At 56.8% G+C, this 18,565-nt stretch overlaps 1 protein-coding gene and 1 pseudogene across 1 annotated transcript in view; one reads left to right on the top strand and one right to left on the bottom strand.

Annotated features, from left to right (window-relative positions):
* Nucleotides 1-18,565, top strand: part of LOC130458784 (uncharacterized) — a 137,472-nt gene that overhangs the window by 21,533 nt on the left and 97,374 nt on the right. The gene's annotated exons all lie outside the window — the stretch shown is intronic.
* On the bottom strand, nt 6,316-7,311 carry LOC100011070 (high mobility group protein B3-like; annotated as a pseudogene).

Raw genomic sequence — 18,565 nt, 5'->3', positions numbered from 1 at the left:
CTGGGCTTGTACCCCAAAGAGATAATAAGGAAAAACACACGTACAAGAATATTCATAGCTGCACTCTTTGTGGTGGCCAAAAATTGGAAAACGAGGGGATGCCCATCAATTGGGGAATGGCTGAATAAGTTGTGGTATATGTTGGTGATGGAATACTATTGTGCTAAAAGGAATAATAAAGTGGAGAAGTTCCATGGAGACTGGAACAACCTCCAGGAAGTGATGCAGAGCGAGAGGAGCAGAACCAGGAGAACATTGTACACAGAGACTAATACACTGTGGTATAATCGAACATAATGGACTTCTCCATTAGTGGCAGTGTAATGTCCCTGAACAATTTGCAGGGATCCAGGAGAAAAAACACCGAGGAAAAGCAACTGCCTGACTACAGTGGCTGAGGGGACATGACAGAGGAGAGACTCTAAACGAACACCTTAATGCAAATACCAACAACACAGAAATGGGTTTGAGTCAAGAACACATGTGATACCCAGGGAATTGCGCGTGGACTATGGGAGAGGTGGTAGGAGGGGGGAGGGAAGAAAAGAAAATGATCTTTGTTTCCAATGAATAATGTTTGGAAAGGACCAAATAAAAATTAAAAAAAAATTTAATTTAATTTAATTTAATTAAAGAAGAGAGAGATAAAACTGACCAGAGATGTAGCCCGGTGAAATGGACCAGAGATGGGGCAGACCTGAAATCCACATGAAATGCTGAGATGGGAGATGGCGCAGAGATGAAATCCACAGGCCTGGCCCCACCTTGGCTGGGGGGGGGGGGTTGAGAGAGTGAGAAGTCCAGGATGCCTCCCAGGTTGGGAGTCGGAAGTAACCAGAGGGCTGGTGGTGCCCTCCGTGATGACAGGGAAGGTAGGCGGTGGGGGTGTGGGGAGGGTTTTGGATATGAGTTTCTGATGTCTACTAGACATGTTGGAAAGGCCCAGAGATGAGAGCCTGGAGGTCAGCAGAGAGACGGGCTGAGGCAGACATGAGGACCATAAGCATAGAGATGGTCGTTAAATCCATGAAATTTAATGATGGGATCCCCAAGAGGGAGAAGAGAAGAGGGCCCGAGAGAAGATCTGGAGCCAAGGAGACATGGGAGAAGAGAATATGGGGAGGAGAGCGAGCAGCAGTGCGCAGGCTGCAGAGCCCTCCCAGAGAAGGAGGGGGCAGAAAAGGCCTGGGGTTTGGCAGCTCAGGGATCACTGGTGACCGGGGAGGGCAGTTTGGGCGGTCCGGTGAGGGGGAAGCCAGCCTGGAAGGAAAGGGAGTGTGCTGGGCCGGGGGCGGATGGGCACAATTCAGACCTCCCAGCAGAAGCCGTGGAAGGGCCACTGGAGAGCCCAATAGAGTGAAGGGGCAGCTGGGGCTGGCGGGGGAGGGGAGCACCGTGCCTGGCACAGAGCAGATTCCTCATCACTCCGCTGGGGAGCAGGACAGGCTCGCTTTACGGGCATCCCCAGCTCGTCGGCCCACGCTGCACACTGACAAATGCCGAAGACGTGCTTTCCACTCCTTTCCGGGGTTTGGGAGCTCAAAGAACCCTGTTTTACAGAGAGGGAAACTGAGGCTTGGGCAGAGACAGGGCTATGCCATAAGGACTCAAACCAGGGCCCTGACCCCAAAGCCCCTCCTAACCTCCCTCCTCAAGCATCTGGGCCACCTCCAGAGGGGGCTCCTCTCTCCCCGGACAAAGGTCAGGCGTGGGGGCTTCTGGGGGTCTGCAGAGGCCCACAGGAGGGGGGAGGCGTCAGCAGGAGGGAGGGAGCGCGCGGCCGGCACTGTCTCCTGGTCTAGAAGAGGAGCCCGAGGATCAGGGAGGCCCCTGGCCCCAGGCTGCACCGCCAGGAGAGGGTCGGCTGCTCGGCGTCCTCGGAGCCTCCCGGGGCCAAGGGCGTCGTGACCCCATTGTCCGCGGACCGAAAGCGTCCTGGGCGGGCGGGAACGGAGCCCAGACCGACCGTGGGGCTCGAGGAGCACAGGTTAAATACCTGCAGGGTGCCTGAGCAGAGGAGGCCTCCAGAGCCCAGCTCCGTCCCTGCCGGGGGCCCTGGCAGAGGGTAACGTCACCACCCGCCCGCCCCTCCCCCCACTTGTGACCCAGCAACAAGTGACGTCAGCAGGCTCGCCGCTCCGCCGGGCCCGGAAGGACCCAGCCCCTGTGACGTCATTATCTCCGCCCCCTCCCCCCTCTGGCGCTTCTCCGGAGGCGCACCGAAGCACTCCCTCCAGAAACTGGCGGGGTGGGGAGCCTAGAGGGCGCAGAAGGTCTGGAATGGTGGAGGAGACTGCGCGCGCATCCCCAGCCTCTCCTCGGTGCAGTGCAGTGCGCCTGGCAGTCTTCGACTACATTTCCCAGAATGCTCCAAGAGCCCGCCCTCCCCCCTTGCGCCCAGACTGGACCCTATTGCACATGTTCCTGGCCTGGCGGGCGGGCGTCCTGTCTCCATGACAACCAAGGGAGCTCATCCCCTTCCCCAGCTCTGATTGGCTGAGAGCTCTCACGCTGGGCCCTCCCCGCCCCGCCCCCCGCTGGCACCCTGGGAAGGGGCCAGACCCCTCCCGCCTTCTCCCCCACAAACTGCCCCCGCCCAATTCCCTCCCACGGGTTTCTCCTGGTAAGCCCTCACCTGCGCCAGTGACTCGCCCAGGGTCACCTCCGCGGGCTGAGCTCCTTGGAGGCCGTCTCACAGCAGTGCCTTCAGCTTCTCTCCGGGCCCTTTCTGGGGGGCCTCGGACCTTAGCGGTCCACTGAGCCCCGGACGCTCTCTGCCCAGGGCCCAGGACCTTCCCCCGGCGGGCGCCTTCCCTTAGGCGGCCCAGGGAGGGCAGGGCCTCCCTCCCTCCCTGGCCTGTGTTCAAGTGTGACCCCAACCCGGGGAACGCTGGGAACACCGCCCCAAAAGGCGGAGGGAGCCGGGCCGCCTTCCCCTCCGAGCTCCAGGGGGGACGAAGCCTCTCCCCATGGCTGCCACTCTCCGTGGCCGGACTAAGCTGGGGTGCCGCTGCTCTGCCAGGGCTGCAATTCCGGCAGTCCCCGGAGGTGGTCCCAGCCGGCGCGGGGGTGCCGGAGCGGCCTCGATGCCAGGCTGGGCCCAGGGGATCCACATCGGGAGCCGGGAGGCCCGGCGCCTCTTGGGCTTGTCTTGGACTTTGGAACCAGCAGGGCTCGGGGCTGGCTGAGGGCCTCCTGCCAGCTTCTGGGACTCTTTTTTTTGGGGGGGGAAGACTGATTAATAAACTTTATTACAGGAAATTAACGCATCCAAGAAGGCCCCCAGATACACTTTTGACAACAGTTGTTACATCATCAAGCTCAGGCTTTTTGTTTTTTGTTTTTGAGTGTTTGTTCCCCCCCCAAAATGGGACTGTTCAGGGAGGAAGGAGGTAAGAGAAGCAGAACAGGGGAGGGGAGAGCATGAGACTGAAGTATTGGGGGTACCCTAAAACAGCTTAGCATGGTAAGAAACAATGAAACCCCAAATCTTAACGGGTTGGGAGATACGCCCGTGGTTTTCCTTCATTTGGAAGCAATCTGACTAGCAATCCTGCATCCCAATAGCCACTGGAAGTGTATCATGCAGTTGCTCTTGCAGCTGGCAGCAGTAAGTTAGACAGGATGGAGGGTGGGGCCAGGTGGGACATGGACCTATCTTGGGCCACATGACAGTGGTATTTGGGTGCCCTTCATTGACAGACCCCACGTCTGCCCAGAGGTTTATAGTTTTCAGCCTGGAACGACAGCTCAAGGACAAGTGCAGTGGCAGACACAGGATCCAAAGAGAGTTCAAAGGGACAGGGCTTCTGTCTGGCGGGCACGGTGCTGACTGAGCACCAAGACTGAGGCACGGATCACAGGGGAGGCCACTGGGCAGCTGCTCGGCGGATGGAGAAGCAGGCCCACCTCACGCCCCATTCCTGACCGGCTGCCCGTGAGCGTGGCTATCCTGTCCCCTTGGCTTTGTCTACGCAGGAGACTGGGTCCTTGGGCTGAGTTTTCCGTGAGGCCAGATGTAAAGACGGAGGCGGAGGGGCCTAGCATCTATCTCTTTAGTCCTCGATGCCATCTCTGGAGCTCAGTGTGAGGGGGGCGAGGGCGGCATTACAGAGAAAGGAGGCCTCTCTCCTGGGAGGGGGCTGAAGGGTGCCTCCAGGCCTGCACTGAGCAGCCAAACCCCACGTTCTGCGTCGCCCCAACTTACAGAGGCTCCACAGGGGAGCACGTTGGGCAGAGTAGCTCATCTCCACCAGGCAGAGCAACCCCAAGCCTTCAGCAGCATTCAGGATACAGGGAAATGCTGCCCCAGCACAAAGGAAAAACCATCAACAAAAGAGCATTCGACCGCCTTTAGAATAAAGAGCAGCAGCAGAGTAGGGGAGAACAAGAGCACAGGAAACAGGCCTCCTTGCTGTTCCCTCCCTTGAGACTGCTTTGCTGGAAGAGGACCACCTGATGGCGCCTTTAAAAGCTTACGCTGTTCCCAGGAGCCCTTGAGAAAGGCCTTCTCCACACACATGGGACCCTTCAGCTGAGCGTCCCCATCTCCATCCAGTCTGGCGGGCGGTGGGGGCCCCAGGCCGTGGCGGGTTCACTCAGCGCTGTCTCTCAGCACACACACACACCTGGGCACCTCTGGGCCGGCCCTTCGGCCCGACACCAAGCCCCGGTGAATTTGCCCGCCCGCCGGGCTTAAGAACCAATCGCTTGAGCTTTAGATCTACTCTCCATCCACATGACGAGGAGGGAGGCCAGACGTCACAGACGTGACGGTGTCACCCTTATTTTCTACGCGTCTTTAATGACTAAAAGGAAGCGGGCAGTCGGGGGAGGCAGCCCAGTCGAGGGATGCCCAACTACTCCTACCTGTAGTGATGGGGGAGGCGGAGGGAAGAGGTTATGCCACAACTTGGTGGCCAGAATTGCCCTTCCTAGAGAGAAATGGCGGCTACCTGGGGCTTCCCCCCAGAGTCCAGGAGGCTTGAGATGAGCTACGTGGCCCCTCCCCCTACGAGCTAGTAGAGCTGAAGAGAAGCTTCTAGTGTTTCTCTGGACCAAAACTGAGGGGGGCAGGAAGGAACCCCCAGTACTAAAAAACATAAAAGGCACATTTTAGGACGAATAGCAATGCACACCCAACTTAACCAGAAGGGGTGGGGCAGGGTGGGGAAGCCAAAACGCAGCTCAGTGGCAGCAGCCTGAAACCTCACCACCTGCTTTTCAGGATTCTCAAATAGTGTAGCTTCCACACCTGAGAGGCCAATGAAGAGTCACCACCGCACTGTCCAAGTAAGCTCAGACTTCCTAATGCTACTGGCAGATCAATAATCTAAAGGAGCAAATAGCCTAAAGCAGACACTCCCTTGAACTCCCATCAAGGCTCAGGTTTGGTTCCTTGGTTTGTTTTTGAAATGGGTTGGGGGAGGGGCGGGGAAGAAGAGATGACAAGGAGAAGATACCTGCAGCGGCCAGACTTCTGGGGATCCTGGTTTTACAAAGCACTGTTTTGTTTGGGACTTTGAAGTCAGCTGAAACCCAGAAATTCTGAATGGTTTTTAAAAGTGTAATACTGTCTATTTTGCTTCAAAAGACATTTCAGCATTCTAAACATACAAAAAAAAAAAAACCCCAAAACATTCTAAAGTTTGTTTCAGGACCGCCTTTTTCTTTTTTTTTCTCCTGCATCATTGGCCTGGCTTTCTGTTTGACTTCCTTAAACAAGGAGGAGCTCTACAGTTTTTCCATTTAAAACTACTGCACTTCAACTAAAAAGAAAACCAAAAATCCAGACACTTTTCTCATGCCAGCTGCCCCTCACCCCCCCCCTTTTGACACCCAAGAATGGGAGCAGGGTGCTATTCCACTATACATACAGAAGGACAACTTTTTAACTAAATGGACACCCACTGCAGTATACCTGCGATCTACCCTCACAGTGTAGGCTTTGGGCTGCAGCTCCCTAGGAAAGGCAGGCAAGCCCCGCGCCCCCTCAAGCCTGGACCCCAAGAATCTGGCTAGGGGTAGGGGGCTTGTTTTTACAAACTAAGGATATGTGCAGTTTAGAACTCAAAGGTCTGGCCAGTAACCGTATGGTTAACCACCACCCCACAAATTAAAGAAAAATGCCTGAAACATTTGTAAGTGCCTTTACACCAACAACAAAAGGGCACACAGAGCGAGGAGAACACGAGAACGCCTTTTCGTTTTTAAAAATGTTTGGAAATCTGTGCAAGGTTGACACCATTTCTGGGTGCTCCTAGATACCCATGGCCACTTCATGGAAACCAGCTCCAAAGTCTATCTAGAAGCACTCTTGAGAAGCCACGAGATCAGAAGCCAACTAAGCCCAATGAGGGCAATCGACACCAGCACAAAGGAGGCCTTTCATTTATGGTGTTTCCCCTACTCTGTGGTATTCACGTGGAGACAGAATGTGGTACCTTTTCATTCGTCCTCTTCTTCATCCTCCTATACCTTTTTCCGGGCAGCTTTAGCCGCCCCCTTTGCCCCATCGAGCTTCCCTTTTGACTTATAATCTGCGACATCCTTCTCCTATTTCTTCTTCAGTTTGGCTGCCTTCTTATGAGGTTGCTTCTCGTTGTCACTGAGACTGTTCCACATCTCGCCAAGCTTCTTTGCCACATCCCCAATGGATACGCCAGGGCTTGTAGACTTGGTCTTGGGACGAAACTCTGAACAGAAGAGGAAGAAGCCAGACAGGGGCCTTTTGGGTGCATGCATTAGGATCCTTCTTCTTCCTGCTACCACCTTTGGCTGGCCCTTCGTTTCTCTATCATGCCGTACCTTCTCGGCTTTCGCCATCTCATCAAGCTTGGACTTCTCTTTCCCAGACATAGTCTTCCACCTCGGAGCACTTTTTAGAAAATTCTGTGAAGTTAACAGGAACCTCTGGGTTCTTCCTCTTATGCTCTTCCCGGCAAGTTTGCACAAAGAAGGCATAAGCAGACATCTTGCCTTTCAGTTTCTTGGGGTCACCTTTAGCCATGGTGAACTCTGTATTGTTCGCTAGTCTCTCTGGGACTCTTAAGGGAGGGGGCGGGGCTCCCCCTGCTGCTCGCTGACCCGGGTCCAACTGGTCCCTTGAGAGCCTGAGCCGGGCCTGCCTTATCCGTGTCTCCAGTGGGGAGGGGAGGGACAAAGTCGGCGTCCGATAAAGGGGGGCCTGCCTAGAGGGGACTCTGGTTCTGCCCTCGACCCCACTGAGTGCGCTTGGGTGGCCTCTCCCTTCAGGGCCCTCAGGGCTGGACAAAAGCAGCCTCCCAGCCACGGGAGATACCGAGTCCCTACTTGGACTGAGCCCACCCCTAGGCCCTCCCCAGGCCGGGAAGCAGCCCACTAACACCCCACCCTTGGGCTCCAGGCTCTTGGGAAGATTGTCCTTCCCCGGGCCCAGTCAGCAGGCTCACATCACGCCCTCCCCCCCTTCTCCACCCCCTTTCCCCTTCTCCCTTTCCTCTCCCCCCTCCCTCCCTCTCAGAGTAGCCTGGCCTCTGGGCTTCCCACACTGCAGTCACCTCTCCCTGCAGTTTTCATTTTAATCCCAGCCTCCATTGCCAGCTTGCTTTTGGTCTTGTACATCTTTCTCCTCAACAGCCCTGCATTAAGTAGAGCCCACACCAGTTCTTGTTCTACCTTACAGAAGAGGAAAGGGGCCCTGAGAGTGGAGGTCCATGTCACTTCCATCTCACCTCCCAGGATCTCTGGTCTATTTCAGTCTCTCTGGTCCATTTCACTGCCCAGCATCTCTGGTCCATTTCACCTCCCAGGATCTCTGGTCCATTTCAGTTTACAGCATCTCTGATCTATTTCAGTCCCCAGCATCTCTGGTCCATTTCACCTCCCAGGATCTCTGGTCCATTTCAGTTTACAGCATCTCTGGTTTATTTCAGTCCCCAGCATCTCTGGTCCATTTCACCTCTTCAGCAGCCCCCTCCTCTCCCCTGACACTGCCCTACTCTCATTCTGACCCTTATGACCTCATGCCTGGAAATATAGCAATAACTTCATGGGATCTGGAATTGAGGGAGGGGGGAGAAGGAGGTTCTTCCTGCCTCCTGTCTCTCCCCACCTCCAGCCATCCTCCAGTTACCATAGTGAATTTCCTAAAACTTAAGGTTCAACTGTGTCACACATCTATCTCTCACGCCTCTCGGTTATATTCCATGAGCTCCCTATCATCTCCACATGCAAAATGTTCAGCATGGCATTCAAAACTGCTCATAACTGAGCCTGGCACTGGTACTTTTCTAGATTGTTTCTGATTTAGCCTGTAGGTAGCTTCTTAGCCCATAGTTGTTTGCTTGCTGTCTCCTCATTAGACTGTAACTGAACTCCCTGATGGCCGGTACCATTCTTTTGCCCTTCTTTGTACCCTCCACAGTACACACAGTGCCTGGTACTGGTAGACACTTAACACTTGATGACTTGAGTCCTGGCTCTGCCCTCTGAGGCCAAACAGAACAAGTCTAACTCTCCTCCAGATGAGACCCCTCCAGCTCTTACTTATTAGCTGGGTGATGCTGAGCAAACTGCTGGACTTCTGTTTGCCTCTGTTTCTTCATCTGTAAAATGGATACAATAATAAATAGCTCCCAGGGTTGTCATGAGGACCAGATAAGACACTATTGGTAAAGGACTTAGCACAGTGTTGGCACATCAAGGTGCCTAATACATGTTTGTCATCCCCCAGCTCCACCACCACCACCACCACCAGCCCCCTTCCAGTTCTCTGATCCTTCTGCTTCCTTCCCATCTTCTCAAGGTTGATGAGATGAGACACTCGCCGGCGAATGCCCCAAGAAGAGAGAAAGGATAGTAGTTTAAATTCCGCAGGGGCGAGTCAGAGCCAGGAGATGGCAGAATTGAGTCAGAAACCAAGCCGTGTTGATTTTAATGGAGCCACAGCACACTCCGACCACTGGAAATCTCAAAGGAAAGAACCATCCGGTAATCCAAAATTAACACCACTCCGGTCAGAGAAATAATAGAGCTTAGCTGAGAAGTTAGCCTAGGTTCCTACCAAGCAAGAACCCTATGGCTGAGAGAATAAGGTATAGATAAAAGGATGAATTAGAAAGAGCTAGGTATTAGCATTGGAAAAGGAAAGTGCCTGGCCAAAGGCCAGGTCCCAGGTGAGAGAGAAGAGAGAGAAGAGACAGTTAGGCAAGGGTGAGATCCAAGAGAGAGGGAAGTGACTGTGGCCCACTCCTTTTAATGTTTTTGATATGCAAATATGCAAAATGCATAAACGTGAGTATAGAGTGTATTGATTGGTTCAGGTGTAGATTCCAACAAGGTAAAGGTGGAGTTTATCCCAGGGTGGATAAGACAAAGGGATCTAAGTTTCGCTCCTTAACCTTAGCAATGCTGGGATCAGAGTTCATTGCCATGCGCAAGAATGGCCATGTGTCCACACGCAATCCTTACATCTTAATTATACATATGGTCTGGACTGCTACAAGACTGTAGGGTGCAGTCCCTGGTTACAGGACCCTCCCCTCCACTTGGGCCCAGTCCTTTTATCTAACCCTCCTCTCACAAGCAGAAGCAGGTTTCCCTCATGAGCAGGCAGAGGAGGCCAGTGGGACCGAGCTGCATTTAGAGGCAGAGCGCAGGGCTCAAATGCCGGCTCTTCTCCTTACTATTTTGTATTCCTTTTCTGGGTCCAACTTTTCCTGTGGAATGGGAACAGTCCCCTCTGGGGAAAACACCAGTGGGCTAGGGCAAGCTCAGATGGATTCCCAGTGATTGGCATGTGCAGTGATGGCGAACCTTTTCTTTTCTTTTTTTGCACTAATGCTGCATTTAATGTTGGCACGATACAAGCACAAGATCTTACTAGATGGAGCTGAGATGTTTAAAAAGACGATTGAGTTTAGACAGAGCAGCCTCATAGTGGTGTGATAGTATTTGGGGCTGTTAATCCTGTAGACATTTCTGCAAAAGACAAGATGGAGTTTGATTTAGCATGCTAGGGAGGGGTTGGAGTTCCATAACCCACTCCTTGAAATGGTTGCATTTATTTGGAAGACAGAAACAATTCTTTTGTCCTAGTCATGGTTTCATCCTCTACAACTTATTTTAATTAGAAGGAAACAAGAACCTGAATCCCTTTCCCAGCTGTTTGCTCACCAGTTTCATTGGGGTATTTCAAAACTCAAAGCAGTTCTCTTCCCCTCGTATGTGGCTGCTGGCCGTGTCTATATGTGAAGGGCAGACTTTAATGTGCTCCTTCCCCATTCTCTGCAGACCCACCTGGTTAGGACCTGCTTCCTACAACTTAGAAACTGTCTCCGGAAAACATCCTACACTTCTTTGGACCTGACAGATTTTTTAAAGGGTGGTGGGGAGAGGAGAGACAACAGAATATACAGCTCTCCCTCCAAGAAAGACTTTCTGAGGGAAAGGCTTTTAATGCTCTTCCATCAGCAAAAACCGAAGACAGAATTGTGCCCATTCCAAAGTGGTTTTCCCCGCTGGTGCCATAATGTTCTCCTAACATTAAATTGCTTCTTCAAGTATCTGTGGCAAATGCTACTTACGCTGAAGGAGCAAGCCGTGGAAAGGGAGGCATATTTCATTTAAACTTGTTCTTTGCCTTCCTAGTTCTCTCACCCAAGTCGAAGTCAATTCCAGCCAAGCGAAGTGGCTTCCTTCAAATAAGCTTAACTCTAGAGCAAAGTCCTCTCATAGCAACATCAGTCGTTTTATGTGCTGGGTAGCTTTCGGAACAGACGGCTCGAGGGGGAGAGCAGCTAAGAGGATCCTGGTAGAATCCCAGGTGCTTCCCTTGAAATCCAAGGCTCCCTGGAGCAGATGAGGTCATGATGCACCTGGTTCCTGTCACAGAAGAGGAAGACACAGCTGCCCGGGCATCTCATGGCACACTTAGCTGGCTCGCCAAGACTAAACATAATGAAGCAATTCACCAGGATGTGCCCCTCCTTTTCTAAATAAATCTTTACCACGCAATTATTCTAATTGTGCCTCTGCTAATCTGTTTCCAAGTTCCACCAGTTTCTGTGGCTTCAGTGAGGGAATGTGGCCCCCTTGTGACTAGGAGAAGGTACTTCAAACAGGAAATTGAACCTAAGGGAACACCTAGCCTTCAGCACCAGCTCAGGTTGCTCAGTCTTAGAGGCACAACAGGGTGGAATTATCAAAGGGTCATTTAAGCGGCTAGTGTACATTTGCTTCCCAAATGCCATACAACTTCTGGTCTCAAAACGGGGCAGTGCCGGCCAATGAAAGCCTTGAAATCTCGCCTGGGGAGGAACAGTGGCCCGGGAGACACTCCCTGGAACGCTAACCCTGTATGTAGGGGATTCCGTCTACAAAGTCTGATCCTGATTTTTGTCCCCCTAGAACAGGAAATACCTTCCCCAGGTCATCTGCAGCCTGAGAGGCAGGATGGTGGCCGCTCCAGCCCAAGCCAGAAGCAAAGAAAACTCGAGTTTGAGCCTTTGCTGGTCTACGGAAGTGCTAGAAAGGCTTGAAGACGCCCCAGGCTTCAAAAGGCCTCCTGGCCAAGACCGTAGGCTGCCGACTGCTTTCCAAACGTGGCCTCTTGGCGTGCAGATGCGGTTCCTCCTCCTCCTCCTTCCCTGAAAAGAACTCCATCAAGACGGCTTCAAAGCGCTCTGACGTCGCAAGGGAGCAGCCAGCCCCAAGCACACACCGCCTGCCGGCCCGTCCTTCCACACGAAGCCGACGGGCCTGGCGTGGGCCACGGTTTCAGCCGAGACGCCGCTTGGGCTGGCCCTTCCCAGGCCAGCGGGTGCTGCTTCTTCAGGGATGGCGGCCTCGGCTAGAAAAGGGGCCTCCTCGGAGTCCGGCCTTGGCACCGTGCAGGCTGGACCCGGACATTCTCTGGCTTAAGCTGCCTTCTCAAACGCTTCCCCTGTCTGGCTATGGATGCTGCTGCTGGTACCCCACGGTCACTGCTTGAAGCCAGGAATCCTGAGGTCTGCAGGAGGTGACTGTCTTCTTCACTGCCATTCCTTCGCCTTTTCCGGGGGGGGGGATCGATGGAGAGGACTTCAGTTGAGGCAGCGCCGCCCCCGCGCCCTCCCCCTCACTACTGCCCTCCCCCAACCCAGACCACCACGACTTCTGGCAATGGCGAACCTTTTAGGGACTGAATGCCCAAACTGCCTCCCCCGCTGACTCCAGACTGGGGAGGGGGAAGCACCCCATGGGCAGGAGAAGCGTGGGGTGTCCTCAGATCCGCATGAGAGGGGGAGGGGAGCAGCACCCTCTGGCCACAGGCTCGCCAACACGGCACCCGAGGAGTTGCAGCCCCGGCCTCTTGGGGACCTGAGAGACCCGGACTACCAGAACCCCAAACCTGCCACAGGCCAGCCTTGCTGCCCACACTCCCACCAGAGCCGCCCCGTTACAAAGGCTCTTTCTTCCCTTCCCCTCCATCTCACACTCGATACTGCGTATGGTCAAGGCAGAAGGGCAGTAAGGGCTAGGCAATGGGGGTCAAGTGACCTGCCCAGGGTCACACAGCCAGGACGTGTCTGAGGCCAGATTCAAACCCAGGACCTCCTGGCTCTTGATCCACGGAGCCCCTCCCACTCATGACACCCAGAGGGTTCTGGGAAGGGGGCGGCCCCTTCTGCGCCCATCACAGGAGGGCGGGATGACCCCGACCGAAGGCCTTCCCTCAGTGCTCTGCCCCTTCCAGCTCCGGGGAGGCCGGTGACCCCACTCAGAGCGGATCGAGTCCCCGTCTTGGGCTTGGTAAGACTCGATGTCTCCAGGACGTGCTCGAGGCCCCCCCGACCGGGGCGGACGAGCCCCCGGAGTCCCTCGCAGCGCCCACATTCACGGTTTGTCTGCTGCGAGGCGTCGCCCTCCTGCATGGGCAGGGCTGCTCAGGACCTCCCTCGCCAGGCCCCTCCGAGAGGCTGAGCGGGCCGGGCCTCCGGCCTCGAGTCGGGGTCCCACGCGCTACCCTGGCGTCCGGCGACACAACCTCGAACTTTGTGACGGCTTCTTAGAACCGCAGGGATGGGGAAGAAGCCCTAAAAGCACGGCCCGGGGCTCGCAGCGGGAGGGAGAGAGCCAGGGGGCGCCCCTTCTCCGTCCTCGCTGGCAGCCTTGGGGGGCTTCTTCCCCTCAGTCTCGGGCGCTTCCTCTGTAAATGGGGGCTGTGAAGAGAGCCCTTTGCTTATTGCTGTTTGCCGGGGCCTTCCAGAGCAGTTCTGAATCTGGAGGGGGGCTAAGCAGGAGCAAAGGGCTGGCGGAGACCCTCGCTCGGTGCCGAGGAAGATGCGAGAAAGAGAAAAGCCCGGACAAGGCCTGGGAGGACCAGGAAGGATGGAGCTGGGAGGCCTGGATCCAAGACCCTTCCCTGTCGCTTCCTCTCTGCAGGCCTCAGTTTCCCTCTCTGTACAGGCAGGGGCTTGCTATGGAAGCTCTTCCTCAGCCTCGGTTTCCCCTTTTGTAGAAAGGGGGTCCTGACCAAAGAACAGTAAGGCTAAGAGCGCCGCCTGATCCCCGCCCCTCGGTGACAGCCATTGCCACGGCCATCTGACCATCAGAAGAGTTGGGGGCCCCCAGTCAGCCCGAGACAGTTTGGTCCGGCTCCACTTGGCAGACATGGAAGCACCTACCGTGCCCCAGGAGCCAGCGTTGGCGCTGGGGAGCCCCAAGGGGAAGCAGACCCCCCTTCCAGGCTGGTGTGCACAGAGCAGTCCATATGAAATCTATGGAGAATCATTTCAGGAGGGGAGGAGGCACCACTTGCAATGGACTGGGGGCGGGCGGCAGGAGAGGCCACGTGCAGCAGTTGGACTTGAAAACAGAGGGCAGTCCAGGCCAAAGGGACAGCAAATGCAAAGGCATGGCAATGGGAAAGGGAACGCTTTACCACAGGATCTCCCAGCAGACTATTCTGTTGGAATGGAGAACCGATGAAAGGATACAACTTGAAGGAAGGCTGCAGTAGTTGAGGGAGCCAGGCTGGGGAGGGCTTTACATGCCAGCCTGGAGAACTTGTATTTTACCCCGGAGATAAGAGGGAGCCAATGCATATTTCTGAGTGGGGGGACTAAGTGGTGGCAAGTTCCGGAAATAGGGAGCCCCTGGAGGTTACTGAATGGGATGGGGTCATCGTCAGACCTGTGCTTTAGGACAATCACTTCCCTGGTTGAATGGAGGATGGACAGGAGTGGGGAGAGAGGGAGGTAGGCAGACCTCCCCCTACCCCAGCCTATTAGCCCAGGGATGAGGTAATGAGGGCCTCCACCAGGGTGAGGGCAGTGTCAGAGGAGAGAAGGGGGCCAAATCAGATATTACAGAAATGAAATGGACCAGAGATGCCACAAAGACGTGAAATTGACAGAAGATATTAGAGGTGAAATCTACCACAGCTGCTTCAGAGATGAAATTGACATGAGATGGTTCGGAGGAGAAATTGACCTTAAACGCTGCAGAGGTGAAATCCATCAGAGATACCTGACCAGAGATGCTGCCAGGTGAAATGCACAGTCCTGGCTCCATATTGGATTGGAGGAGAGGTGGCGAAGGAGATAGAGAGGAAAATAAGAACTCCTAGACTGGGAGCCTGAGGGACTGGAAGGACGGTGTTGTGCCCCCCCCCCCCCCAATAGAGAAGGTGTTGATAGACTGAGCCCTGCTTTGGACAAGTTTGAGGTTCCTCTGGGCAGTCTATCCTGGCTCTGCCTGCAGCATCTTCCCCTTCAGACACACCCCTGGAGTGCGCCTTCTAGGTGAGGTTTCAATAGACTGGTCTGGTTGAGCGGGAGAGACCTAGGCCGAGAGGGGGGATCGAGAGGAGCTGCCCAGGGCCATGACAGGAAGGGAAGGCTCTGGGCTTCCAGGGCATCCAGCCAATCAACATGGGGCTCACAGGGCACTTCTGTCCTGGAAGGACTGGGCTGTTACTGGGGGACAAGAGGCATCTGGCTCACTAGGAAGCCCAGGGGCCCCTCTGACTATGCTGGCTCCATCTCATCAACTCTCATTTCCCCCCAGGCTCTTCAGCCTGGCTGTCACGGCAGAGAAGGAAGTGGCCTTGCTTTCCTGAAGCCCTGCTGAGAAGGGCCAGCTCAGCCCAGAGCAGAGGCAGGAGCATCTCTTCCTGGGGTGGGCTGCCTCCTCTTCCTCCTCCTATCTCTATGGGTCTAGAAGCATGGAATGCCACACTCTGAGCTTCAGGGAAGCCCCTGCCCGTCTAAGATGTACTGTCAGAGCTAGGATGTAGGACTTTCAGTGTCAGGCCTCCTGGAAGGGTCCTGGAACATTCATGGTCTCAGCCAGGACTCGGAGTCCAAAATCTCACCCACAAGAGCTGAGAGGGACCTCCAGACTGGCCGAGCACAGTCAGTTACTGTCACTCTTAGCCAGCTGGAGCCCAACTCAGTGGGCGATAGCGAGTTGCTGAGGGCCCAGAGCCCCTTCCTCAGTTTCCCCATCCCTAAAAGAAGGGTTGGTGAGCTCCTGGACAAGGGTGCCGAGGCCCAGAAGTAGAAGGATAGGCCTAGTTACCCAGGAGGTGCCGAGGGGCCTTTTTCCTGGACGTTTCCTGGCCCTCAGATACCCAAGTCCCAGTCCTGGAATCTCTGTATCTTGAGGGTATCGGTTTTCCCCGACGGAACAGCACCAGGAAAGCTGAGGCTGGGGAACCCAATGGGCAGAGCCTCACCTGCCTGAGGCCTGCTGGGGAGGGACAGGGGGACGAGGCTCTTCTGTCCTTTCCTCTCCTCTCCCCCCAGCCCACACAAACATGCAGACCTGGGCCACTGCCATTGAACCTGAGGAGGTCGGCCCTGACTCACCTCCGGGAGGCCTGGGCATCCCTGCGGCTAAGCGAGCCCCCCTCCCAGCCGGCTCGGCAGCCCTCAAACCTTCATCCCCCACAGTGGGTCAGCCAATAGGCATTTACTTGGAGGGCTTTCTGGGGCCACACAGAGAGCTGAGAGCAAGTGGCTGCCAGCCTAGCAGAGGCTGCTGAGCAGAGCCTTGTCTAGACAGGTGGGAGGCCAAGGGAGCCCGCGGGGGAGGGGAGGAGGGACAAGGGCCCACGCCTGTGGAGGGGGGCCTCCCCCGGGGGTGCTTGGGTTGGCAGACAGAGGAGAGTCCCGGAAGGAGGCGCCGGGAGAGGGTGGCCCGGCCTTTGGAGGGGTCTTGTGATGAGGCAGAAGCACGGATGGGAAGGAGGAGAGGGCCGCCACGAGGCAGGGAGTGAGCTTCGGGGAGAAGAAGGCTCCCAAGAGGCCTCGGGGTGCTGCTTTTGATGCAGGAGGAGGCAGGAGCGGAAGGAAAGGCCTCTGGGCACCACGGTGAATCCTCTGCTGCCCAAAGGCCCGCCCGGGTGAGGGTGGAGCTCCAGGCAAAGGTCCTCCCACACTCTGGGGCTGGCTCAGGTCCGAGCTGCCCTGGAAGGCCTTCCCACAGCGGCGGCACGCGTAGGGCCTCTCCCTGCTGTGTGTCCTCTCCTGGGTGGCCAGGGCGGAGCTCCAGGCCAGAGGCCGGACACGGGCCTCCCCGGTACGTCCTGGAGCCCCTGGCCTGGAGGTTGGCACGTCCTCGCTGGGACGGGACAGTCTGGAAAAAAGCCAAGAAATGCGCGTGTCACTGGGTTGGGCCCACATGCTCTCTCCGGAGCCTCACGGCGTGGCCCCCCTCAGTTTACAGAGGAGGAAACTGAGGCAGCCGGAGACGGGCAGGAGCTCACTGGAGGGCGCTGTCCCCCCTCCCCCAGCCCCTTCTCCCCGGGGCCTGGGGAGGAGCCCACGGAGGGTCCAGACGCTCCCCAGGGCCCGGCGTCTGGATTTGGGAGTGAAAGAGAAGAAGGGGGTGCCGGTGGGGAGGGGGGCCAACACCAGCCTGAGGAGGCGGCCGAGCTGGCCTGGGGGGCCACAGAGGCAAGGGAAGGGGCTGGGAGCGGCTCTGAGAACCAGAGGGGGAGGTGGTGGGGTCCGGCCCCACTTCCCAACACCCGCACCCTTCTTGGATCAGGGAGCGGGGCTGGAAGGTGATTGGGCGAGCCACTCAGGCGGAGGGGGCAGAACTCGAACTCAGAACTCTGGGCTCCTGGTTCCCAAGTTTCCACCCAGTCCCAGCCAGCTCTGGCACGGTGCGTGCCCCAAGAAGACCAGGTGTGACCCCTGGAGGGGGAGGGGGAGCCCAGGCTGCACCCCGCAGCCCTTCCCTCAGAGCCCCGCCTTTTCCTGGAGGAGACTAGTCTGAGGGGGGCTGAGGAGGCTGGGAGGGAGGCGCGTCTCTTCTGTCAGCCCTCCCACACGGGCCTCAGTTTCCCCGGTAGCCCGTCTCTCAGAGGGAGGGTCCCCCGGCGCCCCCGAGCTGGAGAGGAGGCTCCTGGGACGGTGCTCGGACCCAAGGCCGGAGCCTGGAAAGGAGCCGCTTCGGAGGGTGCAAAAGCCACTTTCCTGAGCGCGGAGCCCGCCAGGAGGCGCCACGGGCGAGGCGGGCGGGGCGGGCAGCCTCGAGGGGGCGAGGCGGAGCCCAGGCAGAGGAGGAGGCTCCGGGGCCTCCCACAGACGTGCCAAGGGCTCTCCAGGGCCCCAGGACTCGTAGTCAAGCCTGGGGGGAACTCGTGGGATGAGGGCCCAACCATCGGGGAAGCCTGCCTCCGCCTGCCCTTAGATGGCCTCTCCCAGCTGCCTTGTGTGTGCCCATGCAGGGTCTCCCTCCGGGAACGCCTGCTCCCTCGTGCTTCTGGAGAGCAAGTGAGGGATGGGCCCAGCCCTTCCGGGAGCCCCACCTGAACAGCGCTGGGTCCGGGGCCGCCCATCCCTGCTTCAGGGGGCAGAAAGAGCTCGGGAGGCTCCGACCCGAGTCCACCAGCAGCTCGCTGGGAAGAGGAAGTCGAAGCCCCATCTCCCTCGGGAGCAGGATTCGAACCCAGGTCCTGCCTGCTCCGCTTTCCCGCCCAAAGAAGGCTTCTCCGAGACGCCAGAAGGCAGAGCTAAAAGGGCCGGCAACCCCCCTCCCCCCGCAGACCGTGAGGCAGGAAGCCCAGAAGAGTCGGTCATTCGTCCAGGCCGGGCCGGCCCGGAGGCGGAGAGGCCCCTCTGAGCATCGTGGCAGGCGGCCAGGGCAGCCCTCCAAGTTCCTCTTGTGGGATGCGGCTGAGAGGGGGGAGGGGCCCGGGGAGGGAGGCGGTGAGGGAGGACTCAGACACACTCAGCACCGGGTCTCCCGGAAGAGTAACAGCAGGAAAAGGGGAGGACAAGAGCATGGAGGCGGGACTTCCGGGAGGCGGCAGGAGGGGGGGGGCTGCGCCGCCCCCAGCCTCCAGTGTGGATCAGGTCGGTGGCTCAGGCCAGGGGTGCTGCCGCCCCTGCGCTGACCATTAAGTGACCTGACCAAGTTTTCCGCGCCTGCGCGCTGCGCCTCCCCCTTTGTGCTCAGGAATGAAACGAGAGGCGTCCAATAGAGCCAAGGCTGGAGCATCGCCGCCCACATTCACTCCACCGACCAGCCTTTGGGCGGACAGAAGCTCGATCGGCTTCTCGCCCACTCGGGATCTGGCTTCATTCCTCGC

This window comes from Monodelphis domestica, chromosome 4 (assembly GCF_027887165.1).
Source record: "Monodelphis domestica isolate mMonDom1 chromosome 4, mMonDom1.pri, whole genome shotgun sequence".
Taxonomy (NCBI): domain Eukaryota; kingdom Metazoa; phylum Chordata; class Mammalia; order Didelphimorphia; family Didelphidae; genus Monodelphis; species Monodelphis domestica.
This window is presented reverse-complemented; position numbering and strand designations above follow the sequence as displayed.